Genomic DNA, 16,171 nt, shown 5'->3' on the forward strand with positions numbered 1-16,171 from the left:
GATTAAACACAAGAGACATTCATCCAACAAAAGTTCAACAAGATTCAAAACTCATCTTCAAACATGGTTAGCAAACATTGTTCAAAATCTTGTCTCAACATTCATGTCACTTACATTTAAGTTCATCCTAGGTTGCATTTTGCAAAATTCATTGTCAAGTACCAAGGTTAGGTTTCACCTAAATCATACTCCTTTGCATATCAATAAGGGTCATCCATTTGCATGTGTCCTCTTGCATTAAAGTCATACCATTGTCATACATTCATATTTGCATACCCTGGGTCTCTTCATTAAGCTTAGGTCATTATCATATCATATTAGGGTCACTTGCATAGTAATTGTCCTTTTGCATATAGTCTCAAAACTAGGTTTTGTCATACTTGAGTAATCCAAATCTTTGATAAACCCTAAGTCATTGTTAGGAAGTCTAGACCTTATTAAATCTTTTGTCCTTTTGTCATCAATATCATTTGGTCAAACCTAGCTTAGTATCCAAGCATATAGGGGAGACGTTGTCACCTTGTCCTTTGTCATTTAGTCCTTTTGTCCTTTGAGGTTTAGACATCATTCCAATTTCCCAAGGGTCCCTCTCTTAGATTTGCATTCATAAGTTTGTCAAAATCTTCAAAAACAACCAAAAACATAGATTGCATTTTCATCTATTCAAGTTTGTATTTAGTTGCATAGCATATATTGCCCTTGAAAAATTCCAAAAACATTGCATTTGCATAAGTGACATGCCTGTTGAGACAAGATCAAAATCTAAAAAAGATGGGCGAACCAATGTATCAACCCATGGACAACATAGCAAATTTGCAGTTTCAAACTAGTCAAACAGTACAAATTGAAGGTTCATCAAACACATCTCTACCACCATATGGAACGGTTCAACTTGGACCACCTCCATTATATGAACCAGTGTTTGTACCTATGAAACCAGGACATGGGAGTGTTCCACCAACTCCAAGAGGAAGTGCACCTTTCAATTGGAATCAACCACACCTGCAACATGACATTCAAACTCAAACATTATATGAAGAACAAACCCTCTCACAAGGATTTGGTTCAAATCAAGGCATTCAACAAGAAATGAATCCAAATGTCCAACCAGATTCTTCATCCGATTCCGATGCTTCTGATCAATATCAACAACCTACTCAATTGCAATATCAACCTAGGCTCCAAGAAGCACAACAACAAGGTCGATATCAAGACATAGCACAACCGCAACAACAAGAGATGTACCAAGAACATTATATGCCAGAGACACCAAAAATGACCATTTCAAAGTATCAACAACCAATCGGAAATGCGATGTATCGACAAAGAATACCAATCGGGATTAATGATGGACCTCCACAATCTGATACAATTGCGCAACAACTTGAGAAGTTGCAACGAAAAGTTGATGCATTAGAAACTAAAGGAACAAAGAAGTTGTATACAGATCAAGATTTATGTCCTAATCCATTTGACAAGAGTGTATACATGCCTCCATTCCCTAAGCATTTTGAGGCACCTAACTTTGAGAAATATAAAGGGAATGACAATCCAAAAGATCACATTCGTACATTTTTCGCGGCATGTACTGAAGTGAGCTATGAGGACACCTATTTAATGCGATTATTTGCACGAAGTCTCACAAGACAAGCCATGGATTGGTATTCGCATCTGCTAGGAAATATAAAAACTTGGTCTGAATTGGCTCAAAAGTTTTTATCTCATTTCGCATTCAACATCGACAGTGACGTGACCATGTCAGACTTATGCAACACCAAGCAAAAGCAAGGTGAATCATTAGTGACTTTCTTGCAACGATGGCGAAGCTTGTATAGTTGTTCTTCTCTTGATATACCCGAAGAACAACAAGTGAATCTGTTTATCCAGAATTTGGTCCCAGAAATGATGTATGAGCTAAAATTGAAAAGTCCCAGTACTATAGAGAAACTCATTAAGAAAGGAATGAGCATTGAAATGGCTCTTGTAGCTAAAGGAATTATCAAGCTCAATAAAGACAATGACAACACCAATTATTCGGGGGATAGAAACAGATTTTGGTATAAGAACAAGAATGTCACTAATGATGGAGTTGTTGATGCAAGAGTGGTGAATGAAAATCAACCCCCATTCACGATCAAGAAATTGAGTGTTCCTAATATGTCAACTATGGAACAAAATCAAGCACCAATGAGCAATGTTACTCAACAACCGCAATACCAACAACATGCTCAACAACAACATACTCAACAATATAATCAACAACAAGGCCAACAACAAAACCAGCAGCGCAAACCTTTCCAATCAAGGGATGGGCCTCCTCGACAATTTACACCATTGGGAGAGCCTATTGAATCGGTAATGAGACAATTGATACAAGCAAAATTTATTAAGCTACCAGAAATCAAGGCAGAACCAACAGTAAAACCGCATTGGTGGAATGATAATGCATACTGTGAGTATCATCTGTCCAAAGGGCATAAAATTGCATCATGTTTTCAATTGAAACATATGATTCAAGATTTATTAGAGCAAGGAGTAATTGAGGTGGATCCACCCCATGCGACTTCTAACACAGATCATACTATTTTCAAAACTCCTTTGCTTGATCATGACAAGGGTAAAGCGTCTTCTTCCAACTCTGCCCAAACAACAAATTATGCAAATACTGGTTATAACAATGTCATTAATTGTTTTCATGCGTCAAATGAGTATGTTTCCACCCTGAGAGTAAACGGACAAGATCCTTCTTGTGCAGTCACCACTCGTCAATCCAAAATAGTCCTGAAAGGAGCTCCTGCAGCGCCTCCCAAGCCAACTCCTGCAAGTCAGTATAATCTTTTGGATCATCTAGGAAAGACACCTACACAAATATCAATCCTTGAGTTATTAAAAATTTCCCCCATGCATCGTGCAGTCCTGGATAAAGCTTTAATTGAGTCCACTGTCCCGACAGATATTGATGTTGACCAGTTTCAAGCTCGGATTGGGCATCTAGCTGTTTCCAAAAATGTCGCATTTTCTAACAATGATATCTCACCTGATAAGCTCTCTCATAATGATCCTTTACACCTTGAAGTCTTTGTTCATAACTGTAAAATCCGACGAGTCTTGATAGATGGTGGAGCGGGTCTTAATATTTGCACCTTGAGAGTGGTCATTGGCCTTGGATATACAGAAAATGACATTGATGCTTCCAAAAGAATAACAATCAAAGCATATGATGATGCTGAGCACCCATCCAAAGGGATAATTACATTGCCTATCAGAGTTGGTCCAGTGACAGAAAACACTTTCCTACAAGTCCTAGACCTTGATCTCCCTTATAATATGATCCTTGGCCATCCATGGATCCATGCAATGAAAGTAGTTCCTTCCACCTATCATCAATGTTTAAAATATCCTTACAATGGAACTGAGATAACAATTCCAGGAGATCCTAATCCATTTCAATTTTGTGCTACTCTAAAGGATACCCCTCAGCAGCAAGTCCCAGTCAATAGAGAGGCCAAATCACATAGCTATGTGGATCCTAATCAATTGTTAGATGCTGTCAAAGGAAAATTGAAGATACAGGACCAAGGGTGTGGAGAATATTCAATGGATCAAACATTCCTCATCGGGAATGTACCAATATCTCCAAAATCATATGACAAACCGCATTTATTGCAAAAGGAACCTAAGGTCATTATTCAATATCAGCCTCCCACTACATTTACAAGATGGGGTGAACTTGACACAGAAACTGTAGATGATGATGTCATAGATTGGCTTTATAAAGATCTAACTGAGACCCCACCTATCAGATTGCCAGTGGAACAATACGGCAAAGGATTTACTATGCTGCAAAAGACAGGATATGATGGCTGCAGTGGCTTAGGCCTGAACAACAATGGAAGGCTAGAACCTGTCATACTCAAGAGGCGACCTCCAACTTTAGGGTTAGGTTTTGTACCATTGCGAATTGGATCTACATCTACCAAAGTGCCCACGTGTAGAAAAGGGCGTGATTCTGACGATGAAATAACACCTGAGGACACCCGACCCGAAACTGATTCCAATGAATGGGAGTGGAGTTCTTTTTCTTCTAGCTCCTATGCCCTCGACAATATTTTCATTGACCCTGATAATTTGCCTATGGAAGACAAACATGAAATAACTCCTCTTCCTAAAAGATGTCCCCATGCTTGGATAGAGTCATTCTGGGATCCAAGCTCTGAATCTGATACAAGCAGTTCGGATAGTGATACCACAGATGTTCATATCTTTACCATATCAGCCCTCTCTCTCCTTACAACCGATGATGACATGCCCCTCATCTATCCCCAGCTTATCCAACATGACCAACAAGAACTGCTCACATTGGACTATTTTCAAAATGACGAAGCAATTGCAGAATTCCTTGGACTACGGGAAAGCATACCACAAGGTGATCATAAGGCAGGATTTTCTATTGACTTGGATTCCACGACATATTTTGGGGAGTCAACTCCCTCTTCCAGTCATCAAAATGAAAAAAGAAAAGAAAAAGTAAAAATCAAAAGAATAGATCTTTGAGTGAAAACCGTAAGGCACTCTCTGATCATACAAAAGTCAAAATAAAAGACGTATCTGCGGGTGAAAACCTCTCTGAGGTGCCCAAAGGTGGAAGAGTGGACATACCCCTATCAAGTCAGGACAAATCAACATTGCTAGTGGAAATGACCGAGGAAATCAATTTGGGTACACCTGACAACCCTAAGGTCATTCATTTTGCTGCTTCTCTATCACAACAGGAAAAAATAGATTTTGTCAATTTCTTTCTTGAGAAGAAGATCAGCTTTGCATGGTCCTATGCAGATATGCTTGGCCTCGATCCAGAATTGGTTCTTCATCATTTGCCACTAAAAGCCGATTTTAAGCCTGTCAAACAAAAACTTAGAAAGATGCATCCCCAGGTGGCTCTTTTGGTCAAGGTGGAACTAAAAAAATTACTAGATGTGGGCTTCATTAGACCCATTGATTATGCGGACTGGATTTCAAATTTAGTACCAGTTAGCAAAGTAACTGGGGGCACTAGAATCTGCACAGATTTTAGGGATCTCAATAAAGCATTCCCTAAGGATGATTTTCCATTGCCAAACATAGACATCATAGTGGACATGACTGCTGGATATGAGATGCTCTCATTGATGGATGGTTTCTCTGGCTATAACCAAATTTGCATTGCTCCTGAAGATCAGCATAAGACAACATTCACCTGTGCTTGGGGTACCTACTATTGGAATGTGATGCCCTTCGATCTTAAAAATGCAGGCGCAACATATCAAAGAGCAATGACGATAATTTTTCATGATTTCATGCACACTTTGATGGAGGACTATGTTGATGACTTGTTATGCAAATCTGTCACCAGAGATAGTCATCTAGCCATCTTGGGCCCGATCTTTGACCGAATGGAGACATACAAGCTCAAACTCAATCCAAAGAAGTGTGTCTTTGGTGTCATAGCTAGCAAATTACTAGGGTACATTGTTTCTCACAGAGGCATTGAGGTCGACCCTGCCAAGGTTAAAGCAATAATGGATATGCCTCCACCTTCAAACCTCCGAAAATTAAGAAGTCTACAAGGAAAGCTCCAGTCAATCCGCCACTTCATAACTCAGTTGGCCGACAAATGTCATCCATTCCAACATCTACTGCACAAAGGTGTCGCTTTCAAATGGACTAAGCACTGTCAATCAGCCTTTCAAGCTCTCAAAGACTATTTGTTGTCGCCGCCTATTCTAATGCCTCCAATAGAAGGAAAGCCATTTTTATTGTATATTTCTGCAACTAAAACGACATTAGGAGTTCTCTTGGCCCAACAGGATGGGAACGACAAAGAGCAAGCTATTTACTATATCAGCCAGACACTGGTAGGCTATGAGCTAAATTATTTAACTATTGAAAGGGCATGCTTAGCAGTGGTATTTGCAACGCAGAAGCTCCGACATTATATGTTAAGCCACCAAACATTGTTGGTTGCAAAAATTGATTCCTTAAAATACTTGCTTAGCCGAGCAGCTTTGACGGGTCACCTAGCAAAGTGGGTCATGATTCTTAGTGAATTTGACATTGAATATATGGAGCGAAAGGCGATAAAAGGACAAGTCATAGCAGATCAACTTGCAGAGGCTCCTATTTCTGATAATCATCCCATGTTGACCAATTTTCTAGATGAATCAGTCTTTCCTTTCACATCCTCTAATGAATGGAAGTTATACTTTGATGGGTCCCATACCAGGTTCGGGTCCGGAGCAGGCATCTTGTTTGTCACCCCTCAAGGTGATGCTATTCCAAAGTCCTACATAATAACTTTTCATTGTACCAATAACATTGCAGAGTATGAAGCACTGGTTATAGGACTCCGAGTAGCAGTCCACTGGAACATCACGAATTTGCAAGTCTATGGAGATTCTCAATTAGTCATCCGACAAGTGAATGATGACTACGAAACAAAAGATGAAAAGCTTATTCCCTATAAGCATATGGTAGATTTCTTCAAAACCAAATTCATGGCTATCCATTTCAGTCAAGTTCCAAGAATGCAAAACAAGTCGGCAGATGCGATGGCTACGATTGCTTCCATGTTGAATATGCCCCACAATATGGACAAATGTGAATTTTTAGTTGAACAATTGCTGGTTCCTTCTTTTGACATTCCGACGGCGGATGTGATGTGCGTTCTTGTTGGTCCCAACTCCCCATGGTACAATGACGTATATCAATATTTAAAATCCCAAACCTTACCACCCAACCTTTCCGCTAACCAACGCCGAGCCTTTATCCGACAGACAGCCAAATATGTCATCATCGCCGACACCCTTTACCAACGTTCCTTTGACCATACCCTCCTCAGGTGTTTGGATTCTGACGAAGCACAAACGGCTTTACATGAGGTTCACGATGGTATATGTGGGGGCCATTTCAATGGTCTAAGCTTAGCCAAAAAGTTGATTCGTGATGGGTATGATTGGCCCACTCTCGAAAAGGATGTTCATGATTTTGTTAAGAAGTACTACAAATGCCAGATTCATGGAAACTACATTCATGCACTAGCCCAAGAGCTTCATTCTGTCATATCTCTATGGCCATTTTCTCAATGGGGATTAGATCTTATTGGCAAGATTCACCCGACATCTACAAATGGACACAAGTTCATCATTATAGCCACAAAGTATTTCACAAAATGGATCGAGGATATCCCCATGACCTATATCACAGGTGTCCAAATTTCAAAATTCTTGCTGAATTATATCATATGCCGGTATGGGGTTCCCCTTGCCATAGTCACAGATAATGGTCGTCCCTTCAAGAATAAAGATTTCAAGGAACTCTGTGAAAAGTTTCATATCCAACACCGATTCTCCAGTCCATACTATCCATAGGGGAATGGTCAAGCCAAAGCATCAAATAAAACCATTATCAAGATCCTGAAGAAGGTTGTCAATGACGCTGGTCCAGATTGGCATGTCCAGTTGAATCCAACATTATGGGCCTATCGCACTTCTATCTGCACACCTACTGGCACAACACCTTATTCCTTGGTGTATGGTGCAGAAGCTATTTTACCCTTAGAAGTGGAGATTCCTTCCTTGCATGTTTCCTTGAAACATCTGATTGATGATGAGACACACAGAGTCTCTCGGCTACATCAGCTTGAGATGTTAGATGAGAAACGTCAAACAACTCTGACACATTTGCAAGCATATCAAAACCGTCTCCGTTGCTCTTATAATAAGAAGGTCAAAGGGCGACACTTCAAAGTGGGAGATCTGGTTTTAAAGGCAAACCCTAAGAATGCACAGTCTACTGACATCATCAAAGGCAAGTTTGAACCTAATTGGGTTGGGCCTTTCATAGTAACTACAACATATGGCTCGGGGGCATATCAGCTTGCTACCCCAGAAGTTGAACCTCTGTCTGATCCTATAAACAACATGCATCTTTGCAAGTACTGGGCATAATTTGCTATCAACACTTCTTCAAATATGATCCTGAAAAAATACAAAAAAAGCAAAAAAGCAAAAAAATACAAAAAAATGAAAAAAGCAAAAAAATACAAAAAAATTAAAAAAGTAACAAAGAAGCAAAAAAAAAGAGCAAAAAAAGTAAAGAAAAATGATTCACCCTCTAGTGAAAACCTGGCAAACAGGCGCTTGGGGCAAGTACCTTAGTGAAAACCTGGCAAACAGGCGCCATGTGTAACATGAGATTGTTGCTTCGTCATCTATCATGACCTCTAAGCTATGCTTTCTCTCGGCCGGTTTCTCACATCTATCTTTGTCTTGACCCAATGTTCTTTTCCAGGCCTGTTATTGGTCAACATCATTGTCTTGCATATTCTGGTTGCTTGTACATATGTTTTGGTCCCGGTCTATGCATGTCTTTCAAATGCGCATTGGGTGTGTTCCCCTTGTCATGTTCGATCACTGGAACTTTTGCATTTAAAATGTCCTGAAAAAATCTCATAAAAATTGAAAAATGTCCTGAAAAAATCTCATAAAAATTGAAAAATGTCCTGAAAAAATCTCAAAAACATTTAAAATGTCCTGAAAAAATCTCATAAAAATTTAAAAATGTCCTGAAAAAATGAACACAAAAACATTTCAAAACATTAAAATCCAAAAAAAAAACAAGCATTTTGTCAATAAAAGAATCTCTTTTTGTGTATAAGACAAATCACTGAGCATACATCCAACGACACACAATTAAACACTGTGCTTTAATGAAATCACACATAAACAAATGAACTTTTTCAATCAAACCAGACATTCAAACTGATCGCACTTGTCATGTCAATCAACCGCAAATTTATTTGTCCTTGGCACACTATCATGGGTCTTATACAGGGTGTGGTATGCTCGAAACCAGACTGTGTCCTATCTTAGATGGGGTATTGCATGTCCTGGAACCAGACAGCATGATCGTCCTCTCAACACTTTCAACTTTTGACAATGAAGATCAAGATGTTTGTTTGATTTGTTGGAATTTGTGCATCTTATCTTTTTACTGATTTATCTTTGGCTTCGATCATGTTCCTATGTTGCTCGATGATGTCACTAAGTGATTTAGAGTGACCGGGATGGATCATGGTCCCTTTCTTTTTTTGTGATTGTTGTTTGTCTATGATGTGTCTGTCTTTTGCAAACAGGGTTGCATTTCAGCTTTGGCCTTCAATGCCATGATGCTACGCATCCGTTTTGCTACATAAAAATAAAAGTTCTCACCTACAAAGTGCATTACTGAAAGCAAGTTTTTCTTCGTCTCTAATTGTCCTCTGTCTCATTTTCTTCTTACTAACATTTCTTCCGTCAGTTCGGATAGTTAGTTCGGTCTAGTGTTCCGATTTCCCCAAACATACATGTTGCATCCTGCATTCATTGGTTAGTACATTTGCATTATATCAAACATCACATCAAGCATTCTATCCATTTCATATTATCAATGCATCAAACACACATAAAAAAATACATCCATACATGATACATCAACAATACATAAGTCATCCATACATAGAAAATCACATAAGTCATAAGACATTGCATCCCATCATCTCGATGCATAACATATCATATGTCAAAATAATATCGGAGTACAAAATTGGACTGTCTGTCTTAAGTATGGCCTGCAGGCTGACTACAAAATGGCAAACTACATTTTTCTGTCATACAGAGTACGTGCCTCTGTCACTGGGTACTCCCTCTGTCCTCCTCATCCCTACCATGTCTCGCGAATGATGTCCCTCCTGGTCCTGGCTGTGGTGGTCTCATAGGTCCACTCACCCCCATGCTGCTCAATGACCTCCGAGAGCGTGCCCTGCTCTCTGTCCTCGATCATGCCCGATATGAAGGTGCTCTCTGCTCTGGTGGAACTGCACTCTCATATAGTGTCCTCCAATGGTGTATCTCCTCTCTGGTCTCTACCAGCATTTGTGCCATCTCCCATGCACTGGCATCCCAAATCGACCCAATATACTCAGTGACTCTCTGTTCCTCTCGCTGTGCTTGAGCAATTGCTGTATCTCGAGCCGCTGTGAGTTTGGCTATCTCCACTCTAAACTGATCATGCTCTCTCTCTAAAGTCACAATGTGATCCTGCTGACTCGCTATGGTATCCCTGCACATCTCCATCTCTTCTGTCCTAGCTATCTCCGGCTCTATGGGTATATCCTGCAATGCCTCCTGCTCGCCTGAATCTAGCTCATCCTCATCTCCGTCCTCATCATCCCCACCATCCTCGTCTCCATCCTCATCACCGTCTTCCTCCTCCTCATCCTCATCATCTCCCTCCTCCTCTCTTGTGAGTGGGAAGTCCTCCTGTCACCTCGGTACTAGAATATCCAGATCTGTCAATGGCACTGGCCGCCATCGTGCAAACCATCTCTCATACTCCTCTGTCGTCCCGATGTCCACCACATCTGATCTCCAATCCCACTGTCTCTGCTGTAGCTATGTGAAGTTAGTATATGCTATGTGTGGCTGAATCATACTCCCCCACTGACTCGTCTCTCTGTGAGATCGGGCAAAGTGTGCAGTCCTCCTAGGTACATCCTGCCTCTCTCCAAACTGTCATCTGACTCTCTCTAGCAGGTACATCTCAATCACTCTCTGGCAATACACTAGTCGCCCAATCAGGTACCTCTCCTATCTACAATATGGTAGCTCCTCACTATCATCTGACCATCTAGGGCAATCACGATATGGCCTCCATGTGAACTCTCTCAGTCTGTCTAGCTCATGTTGCCAATATAATATGTATCCAAAAGGACCCTATCTCAGTGCTCCCCCATAGTAGTACACATATGGTCGATGTGGTACTACCTGTCTCTCTATAATCGATCGACATATGGCTATGTGCTCAAATGCCCATACCTATAGCAATGTGACTCCACAACTCAAAGTCTGAACTCCCTGATACGCTACCTGATGTGGCTGAAAATACAACATAGCCAGTACACATGGTCCCCATGCATACACCATCCCCTCTGTCACCATCCGCTCCAGCACTCTTCCCCATCCAATAGGGAATCCATGTCCTCGTCTGTCTCCTGCTAGTAGACATGCTATCACCACTGCTATCACCACATATCGTCGATCATACTCTGATGCCATAGTCTCCCAGCCAATCTCCCTCTCCACAATATCTAGATCATCTGCGTCACACTCAAATAATCTGCACAATGCGTCTCTCTCTGTCACTAGGTCATACTCTATCATCTCTCCATGAATCAGAATGCGAAGGATACGCCATACATCCTTCAGTGTCACCGTCGCCTCTCCAGTCGCCAGATGGAAATAGGAAGTCTCTGAATGCCATTGCTCTACCAATGCGGTAAGCAGTCCTATGTTTGCCCTAATCTCGGGCATGAACGTGACATAGTATATCCCCAGTCCTGCTAAGGTATCTCTGTCTGTGCTCCTGAGTCTATGTCGTAGCATGAAGCAGTCCGGTCGGTTCTCCCGTGTGATCAACGGATACTGTCGACTCTACATCACAAATTGGGGCACATTTTGTTAGTATTAGGGTTTTCTCCTATGGGTTGCATTTCCTCATTTTCATGTTCAAATTAGGGTGTTTTTCATCTATTCTGACTTATCCTACCCTTATCCCCCCTTTCGGATCATTTGCATGTAGTTTCTAACCAAAATTGAGTCACAAATGCACAATTGTGCCTGTGTCAAGGAACATGCACCTGTGTCATGTAACCTGTGCCTGTGTCTCCCTACACAAGTGTAGAAGACCCTACACAAGCATAGGATTCGCCCTACACAAGCGCAGGAGTCCTTTTCTGCATCCCTTGTGGGCCCCGCAATGTCCCGCAAGCAATCAAAATTCATGAAATTGAAAACATGGGTTTTTGAGATCCATACCGCTGCTCCTATGTTGTCTGATCGTCTGTAAGTATGTACACATTCCCCAAGGTGATCCACCATTGGAATGTTTTCCATCTCTCTACAAGTGTCCTTGTCCAGAGCAATAAATCCTCCTCTTTGTCTAGTGCAAATGAGCAATTTTCACTCTCTTGGTCCCATTTATAGATCTTTGTCAGTGCATAGATGGACGTGCACCCTCTCCATCTTATGTTGGTCATGGTCTTTTGCGTCTTAAATTGCTTGTCCTTCATGCATCTGATCTCCGATTGTCAGTCCGTTCGATCCTATCATTTTTATCGATCAATTGGCCTCTTTTCTGCATGTTTCCGACCAATTCCTCGAGGGGGCATGCATATGTCATTGTCATTGTCTGGGGCATTTTCATTATTGTTCTTTGAAGCAACGCTTAAAATCGCATTGTCTCAAAGAGGGGCAAAATGTAGACACCTAAAAATGGTCAACGCTTGCGGCGTCATACTTTAACATTTGCGCATTGCCTCATTTTAGGTTTTTGCGTCGCATTAACATTTTCTCCTATGTCACACACTTGGTCTTTATCATTTGTGAACATTGAGTCCTTCTTCTACATTCTTCATTTATCTCGCTCTCGAATTTGGTCTTGTTGACAACAATCTCCAGTCATGATTTTAATCGATCTTATCTTATTGCATCAATGTGCATGCTCATTTGTCATTATTTTGGACATCGTCAATCCTAATTAGGGTTTTGTCCTCCTGTCAATCTTGCGATCGATTTGTCATCGATTGTTGTCCTCTTATCAATCTTGTCATCTGGCGATCGATTTATCATCAATCCTTATCATTTTCAATCTTGTCGTTTAACAATCGATTTGTCATCGGTCGTTGTCATGTTCGATCTTGTCATTTTGTGATCGATTTGTCATCAATCGTGGTCATTTTCAATATTGTCATTTTGCAATCTATTTTGTCATCAATCATCGTTCTTTTCAATTATGTCAATTTGGATCAATTAGTCATTGTTCCTCGTCAATTGGCGCATTTATCAATTAAATCATTTATCACATTGGTCCTTTGTTAATCAGAATCATGATCGAGTCAATTATCTTTCATCAAGGCCTAATTCATCTTCTAAGGTTTCGTGATTTAATCATTTAACCTTGTTTGTCATTTCTCCCTTTAGGATTAATAAATTATTTATTTATCCTAAGTCTTTTTGTCACAATTAAATGTTCATTTAATTGGCTAATTATTCCTCTTTGTGAATTAATTAATAAATGACAAATTATTAATTAATTTACCTAATTTCTAATTTTCATCAATTTCTTAATTCCTAAATTCTTAATTCTCTAATTTCTTAATTTTCTAATTTTCCTAATTTCTAATTCAATTTCCTCCTATTTTTCTCCTAATTTCATGGGATCGACATAGAAATTTGTCATAATTGACAATCCATCAATTCTTGACATAGAAATTTGTCATAAATTGTCATAAAATCCTTGCATAGCAATTTGTCATACACATGTCATAATTTTGCTATTCTTGATTTGAATTTCCATTCGAATCATTATCATGCTAATTTGATCTTTTTCTCCAATTTCTCTATAAATTGGATGAATTTCTTCAATCAAATCCCCTAATCAGATTATCGAATTTCTAATCAATCATGCTTCGAGTACTTTTGAGCAATTTTCTTACCTACTTGCTTTCAATCATGTATGTACACTTGTAGGTGAGATCCACAACCAAACTATTTGAAGAGGAAAGAAGAACAATGGAGCCGCATGAAGGAAGCATTCAGATCTGCATATGGTTTGCATAGTATTTACTTTTGAATGTTTTATCTTTATGTCTTTATTGGATGTAATTAGGATAGATCATTGCAATTGTGCTTTCGTGATTGAGCTAATGATTATTATTGATATTTTCTTTGATGATTTCCTATTTCCTAAGCTACACTCATTAATGAGGAATATGGACACTTCTTTCAAAGATCTCCCTCCTAAAGATGAATCTTTGGAGAATTGTGTTCCTTCTTCTCCTAAAAATTACCTCCCTCATAAGGATTATTTGGTGCAAGAGGATGATATTATGGTTACTTATCCTAGTGATACCATACCTTCTTTTCATGATCTTCCCTCTAAAGAGGAAGCATTAATTATATATGACAGTCCTTTTCCAAATGAGTGTCTTGAACACAAAGATACCTTAGAACAAGAGGATGATATTATTTGTCATCATAATGCTCTCTCTCCCAAAAATCAAGAGCCTAATAAAAAACAATTTAATTCCATTCACGTTCCTAGGAAACCAAAAATTCTTCCTGATTATCATGTTGTGCCTTACACATATACTAATAAGGTAGTTGATGAGAACATAAGTGAAGCATCATATGCTTTCTTAGTTCCTACAATCCTCTCTTCAATTCACTCAAATACACCATCTCCTTCCAAAGAAGTTCCTAAAGAAGAACTCTTAGAGGATGATTAGGGGTCCTTAGATTGCACTCCTACCTTTCCTAGAAAGTCTAAGATGCTTGAATTTCATATTCCAAATTTTTCTCTTAACACAAATCTTGAAATTGATTGGGCCTCTTTACACTTAAATCCAATTCCCCCTAAGAGTGAACCCTCTTTTGAACATACACATGGATGCAATGGAAAAATGCTTGAATGTGAGCGACAAAGTCATGAGAAATCATGCTTTCCTTTGTCAACATCAACTTCTCCATTGTCCTGTAAATCCACACCTTCTCATTCTAATTTTTAGTTACAAAAATAAAATGTGTTGACCAATCTTCTAAATTCCAAATTAATATCTCCTCTTTTTCCTAAACGAAGAATAAAACATAAACAACATTCTCAAAATTATTCTTTTTGTAAATATCATCAAACCCATGGCCATTCTAGTAATGAGTGTCAAGCTTTGAAAACACAAATACAACATTACATTGATTCAGGCATGTTAAAAATAACATCTGACAATGAATGACATATTCATCGTGATCATTTAAAATAACATTCAAATTCCTATTGTGTTTCTCCTCACTATGTGACATAGTTAGCCTACCTATTGGGGGCTCCTTGTCATTCATGGTGGTACAATTTCAGGTGTGATCATACTTAGTGAGCAATGTAATAGTATATTTATTCTTGCCTCTGTGCTTGGGGGGAAAAAATATTTCCTTTCCTTTTTCTAAGGTTTCACTAGTTTCTTTATGGAGTAAATTATTCATAAACTTGATGTCCTTTCTTGCATGGAGTTCTCCTTCATGCGAGTGCATGTCTGTTCTGTGAGTGGGATCTTTTCCTTGCTTGAAATGGCACGTCTATTATGAATAATCTCTCCTTAGAGAACTTTTGGGAACCTTCTTCTTCTTCTTTCTCTCTCTTTGCAAATTATCTCTTCTATTGTGTTATTCATAACTTGATGTCCTTTGTTGAATGGAGTTATCCTTTATGTGAGTGCATGTTTGTTCCTTGGTTAGGATGTATTTCTTGCTTGAGATGGTACATATCTTATGAGTAATCTCTCTCTATAAGTTGTGTAATTCTTCTCATTGTCCTACACATGGGGGGCAATGATCTATCCCCCTCTCTTTCTCTAAGGATCCACTCTTTCCTATTTTGTGGATGGTGTGAGTTTTATTACTTGATGCTATTCCTTGTGTAAAGTTGTTTTTGTTTGCCCAAGGTTTCTCTCTTATACAAGAGGTGTAAGTCCTTGACTAAAATCTCTTTCGCACTTGGTAATGTACATCTATAATAAATTCACCCATCCCCATTGGGATAAAAGTGAGTCATCCTTCATCAAGAATCCTTTTCACTTAGAAATAGGAGGAAGGATTGAATTCTTTCTCTCTTCTTTGCTTTATTCTAGAAGATGTTATATTTGTCTAAGACAACTCCTCTTAGGGGTTAGATGTATTTCGAACAAAGATCTCTTCTCCTCAAAGGCTCCATCTCTTTTCAATTATCTTATCCTTGCTTGAAGGATATTCCCTCTCTTGCTTGGATCTATGACATTGTTGCATAATGTATATCTTCTTTGTGTTGAAGGTAGGTATCCTTGTTCTACTTTCCTTAAGATATCAACATTAAACTATATTGACATCTTAAGGTGGGGGGGCTGCACCCACACTTCTCCTTTTGTATTTCTCTTGTGCATCGTATCTCTTATACAATGGGTTATTCTCAGAACTAGAGGGCAGCCTCTTAGTGTGAGATGTCGCCACTTTTCCCTTATATAGTGGGATTTTCTTGGAACCAGAGCATAGCCTCTTAGAGTGAGATGTCACCA

The sequence above is a fragment of the Cryptomeria japonica genome, chromosome 4 (genome assembly GCF_030272615.1).
Source record: "Cryptomeria japonica chromosome 4, Sugi_1.0, whole genome shotgun sequence".
NCBI classification, from domain to species: domain Eukaryota; kingdom Viridiplantae; phylum Streptophyta; class Pinopsida; order Cupressales; family Cupressaceae; genus Cryptomeria; species Cryptomeria japonica.